This window comes from Lissotriton vulgaris, chromosome 8, assembly GCF_964263255.1.
Source record: "Lissotriton vulgaris chromosome 8, aLisVul1.2, whole genome shotgun sequence".
In the NCBI taxonomy this organism is placed as follows: domain Eukaryota; kingdom Metazoa; phylum Chordata; class Amphibia; order Caudata; family Salamandridae; genus Lissotriton; species Lissotriton vulgaris.
Genome location: NC_141696.1, coordinates 71,998,701 through 72,003,911, shown reverse-complemented (window position 1 = coordinate 72,003,911; position 5,211 = coordinate 71,998,701).

The window sequence follows — 5,211 nt, the reverse complement described above, 5'->3', positions numbered from 1 at the left end:
CTGTTAAATATGCGAGTGGCTCTCACTAAAGTGATACTATAATGATAGAGATTGGGCATTAATAATGCTGCTCCAATGCTGCAGAGATCCTCGGATGGCCTGTTGGCTGTCAGGAGGTGTAGCAGCACAGTCTGGTAATCTCATTGCTCCTTGATCTGTGGGCTTCTGATGGGGCATGGAGAGAAAGGGAACAGTGTGTAAAGGTTAAAATATTAATTCCCAAAGTCTGGTTGAAAGGAAGGCATGCCCCCCTTCTTTACATGTTAGATGTGGAGACAGCATACTCAGGAGCAGAGGAGGCTGGTGTAGGTAGCTCGTCCACTGTTGATGGAACTACACACTCACACCAGTTACATTAGGTGGGGATGCTAGTGAATGCCACTGTTTGGGACTTCAATGTTTCTTCTCTCACTGTCTATGGCAATAGAGCAGATATACAGCTGCCTTTCAATGGTAACCGTGCTACTCAAATTGAGTTGGAGAGAATATTTGTCAAACTTCTGAGTGTTTTCCCACTGCTGATAGGAGAATCTCTCAGCTTCCACTTGTGGCGAGGAGCCCTGACTGATGGATATAATGATGTGTCCTCCTGAACATTGTATTGGGGTCAGGCAGCCACTTCCTTCAGCAAGCCCTGGAGCTCCTTTCAACTTCTCCACACATATATCTGAAATGATTTTTTAACTTGTTGTAACATGTGTTGTTTAATCCTAATGCCCTATTGATGGATCACTGACAGAATATCGAGGAGCAAAATATCGACCTACCAAAATATTGAGGAAAAAATATAGAGTGCCAGAAAAAAGACTTCCTATCTTCAAACAGGTAAGTACAAAAATATCGACTCCAAAATATCGGTGTAAAAAATATAGACAGTCAAAATATCGACTTTTTTAAATGTCTTAAAAGTAATTTAAAAGTCATATACTAATAAATATAATTAATTTTAACATACTTAAAATACTTAAATAAACTTAAAATTAATAAATAATTAATGTACCTTAAATTTTTTTAAAATAATTTATATATATATATATATATATATATATATATATATATATATATATATATATATATATATATATATATATTGTTAACAAAACATATACAATATTTTCAACGTAGGATAGCGAGAGGGTTACATTTACTATTACCACTCCAGTGAGTGCAACAGTAGAGAAAACATTGGATAGCGTAGGGGTAAAAATTACTATTCCGGAAACGCACTGGGGGCTGTCGATTTGCGACACTGGCCCCCCGCCTGTGGAATTTTTTCCCTCTTGAGATCAGGACTTGCCTGCACCTCATGGAATTCAGAAGAGCACTTAAAACCTGGCTCTATAAACAAGCTTACCATTAACTTAAACACACACATAAAATCTCCGGATCACGCCCCGTGTCTTTTCCACAGCGCCAAGAAACCATTCGGTGTTAGTGCGCTCAATACGTTTTTTTTAACATAACATATTCCCACTCCATTGAATGAAACAGTAGGGAAAGCATTGGATACCGTAGAGGTAAACATTTCTATTCCCACTCCAGAGAGTGCAACAGTAGGGAAAGCATTGGATAGTGTAGGGGTCAAAATTACTATTCCCACTCCAGTGAGTGCAACAGTAGGGAAAGCGTTTGATAGCGGGAGATTAAAAATGACTATTTCCAGTCCAGTGAGTGCAACAGTAGGGATAGCATTGGATAGCGTAGGGGTAAAAATTACTATTCCCACTCCAATGAGTGCAACAGTCGGGAAAGCGTTGGATTGCGGGAGAGTAAAAATTACTATTCCCACTCCAGTGAGTGCAACAGTAGGGAAAACGTTGGATAGCGGGAGGGTAAAAATTACTATTCCCACTCCAGTTAGTGCAACAGTAGGGAAAGCGTTAGATAGCATAGGGGTGTAAATTACTATTCCCACTCCAGTGAGTGCAACAGTAGGGAAAGCTTTGGCTAGCTCGAGGGTAGAAATTACTATTCCCACTTCAGAGAGTGCAACAGTAGGGAAAGTGTTGGATAGCGTAGGGGTAAAAATTACTATTTCCACTCCAGTGAGTGCAATAGTAGGGAAAGCGTTGGATAGCTTAGGGGTGTAAATTACTATTCCCACTCCAGTGAGTGCAACAGTAGGGAAAACGTTGGATAGCGTAGTGGTAAAAATTACTATTCCAACTCCAGAGAGTGCAACAGTAGGGAAAGCGTTGCATAGCGTAGGGGTAAAAATTACTATTCCCACTCCAGTGAGTGCAACAGTAGGGAAAGTGTTGGATAGCGTAGAGATTTAAACTACTATTCCCACTCCAGAGAGTGCAACAATAGGGAAACCGTTGGATAGCGGGAGGGTTAAAATTACTATTCCCACTCCACTGAGTGCAACATTAGAGAAAGCGTTGGATAGCGGGAGGGTTAAAATTACTATTCCCACTCCACTGAGTGCAACAGTAAGGAAAGTGTTGGATAGCGTGAGGGTAAAAATTACTATTCCAACTCCAGAGAGTGCAACAGTAGGAAAAGCGTTGGATAGCATAGGGGTAAAAATTACTATTCTCACTCCACTGAGTGCAACAGGAGGGAAAACGTTGGATAGCGTAGGGGTAAACATTACTATTCCCACTCCAATGAGTGCAACATTAGGAAAAGCGTTGGATAGCGTAGGGGTAAAAATTACTATTCCCACTCCAGAGAGTGCAACAGTAGGGAAAGCGCTGGATAGCGTAGGGGTAAAAATTACTATTCCAACTCCAGAGAGTGCAACAGTAGGGAAAGCGTTGCATAGCGTAGAGATTTAAATTACTATTCCCACTCCAGTGAGTGCAAAAGTAGGGAAAGCGTTGGATAGCGGGAGATTAAAAATTACTATTTCCACTCCAGTGAGTGCAACAGTAGGGAAAGCATTGGATAGCGTAGGGGTAAAAATTACTATTCCCACTCGAATGAGTGCAACAGTAGGGAAAGCGTTAGAAAGCGGGAGAGTAAAAATTACTATTCCCACTCCAGTAAGTGCAACAGTAGGGAAAACGTTGGATAGCGGGAGGGTAAAAATTACTATTCCCACTCCAGTTAGTGCAACAGTAGGGAAAGCGTTGGATAGCGTAGGGGTAAAAATTACTATTCCCACTCCAGAGAGTGCAACAGTAGGGAAAGCGTTGGATAGCGTAGGGGTAAAAATTACTATTCCCACTCCAGAGAGTGCAACAGTAGGGAAAGCGTTAGAAAGCGGGAGAGTAAAAATTACTATTCCCACTCCAGTAAGTGCAACAGTAGGGAACACGTTGGATAGCGTAGGGGTAAAAATTACTATTCCCACTCCAGAGAGTGCAACAGTAGGGAAAGTGCTGGATAGTGTAGGGGTAAAAATTACTATTCCCACTCCAGTGAGTGCAACAGTAGGGAAAGCTTTGGATAGCGGGAGGGTAGAAATTACTATTCCCACTTCAGAGAGTGCAACAGTAGGGAAAGTGTTGGATAGCGTAGGGGTAAAAATTACTATTTCCACTCCAGTGAGTGCAATAGTAGGGAAAGCGTTGGATAGCGTAGGGGTGTAAACTACTATTCCCACTCCAGTGAGTGCAACAGTAGGGAAAACGTTGGATAGCGTAGGGGAAAAAATTACTATTCCCACTCCAGAGAGTGCAACAGTAGGGAAAGCGTTGCATAGCGTAGGGGTAAAAATTACTATTCCCACTCCAGTGAGTGCAACAGTAGGAAAAGCGTTGGATAGTGTAGAGATTTAAATTACTATTCCCACTCCAGAGAGTGCAACAGTAGGGAAAGCGTTGGATAGCGGGAGGGTTAAAATTACTATTCCCACTCCACTGAATGCAACAGTAGAGAAAGCGTTGGATAGCGGGAGGGTTAAAATTACTATTCCCACTCCACTGAGTGCAACAGTAAGGAAAGCATTGGATAGCGGGAGGGTAAAAATTACTATTCCAACTCCAGAGAGTGCAACAGTAGGAAAAGCGTTGGATAGCATAGGGGTAAAAATTACTATTCCCACTCCACTGAGTGCAACAGTAGGGAAAACGTTGGATAGAGTAGGGGTAAACATTGCTATTCCCACTCCAATGAGTGCAACAGTAGGGAAAGCGTTGGATAGCGTAGGGGTAAAAATTACTATTCCCACTCCAGAGAGTGCAACAGTAGGGAAAGCGCTGGATAGCGTAGGGGTAAAAATGACTATTCCCACTCCAGTGAGTGCAACAGTAGGGAAAGGTTTGGATAGCGGGAGGGTAGAAATTACTATTCCCACTTCAGAGAGTGCAACAGTAGGGAAAGTGTTGGATAGCTTAGGGGTACAAATTACTATTTCCACTCCAGTGAGTGCAATAGTAGGGAAAACGTTGGATAGCGTAGGGGTGTAAATTACTATTCCCACTCCAGTGAGTGCAACAGTAGGGAAAATGTTGGATAGCGTAGGGGTAAAAATTACTATTCCCACTCCACTGAGTGCAACAGTAAGGAAAGCGTTGGATAGCGGGAGGGTAAAAATTACTATTCCAACTCCAGAGAGTGCAACAGTAGGAAAAGCGTTGGATAGCATAGGGGTAAAAATTACTATTCACACTCCACTGAGTGCAACAGTAGGAAAACGTTGGATAGCGTAGGGGTAAACATTACTATTCCCACTCCAAAGAGTGCAACAGTAGGGAAAGTGTTGGATAGCGTAGGGGTAAAAATTACTATTCTCACTCCAGTAAGTGCAACAGAAGGGAAAGCATTGGATAGTGGGAGGGTAAAAATTACTATTCCCACTCCAGTGAGTGCACCAGTAGGGAAACTAAATACTTCATATAAAAATAACATAAATATTAATACCAATTACAAATTAATTTAAATAATTAACAATTTTATATAATATATTAATTAATCAATTAAAAGAACAAAAAAATAATTATTATTAATACGTACCTGCTAATACAAATTATTTACCAATTAACAATAAATTAATTAACAATTTTAAATTATTGAAAAATTAGATAAAAAAATAATAATTTAAAAAATGTAATTACTTACAATTAAATTACTTCCCATCCTATTCCCCTATAAACCCACAAGCCACTACAGAAAATAAATTAATAAAAGTAACATAATTATCAATTAATCATTTATTAAAAATTAATTAACAATTATATTTTAATTAATTATCAATTAATAATTAATTAACAACTAATTCAAAATGCATTTCAATAAATAAATTAAAATATTTAACTAATT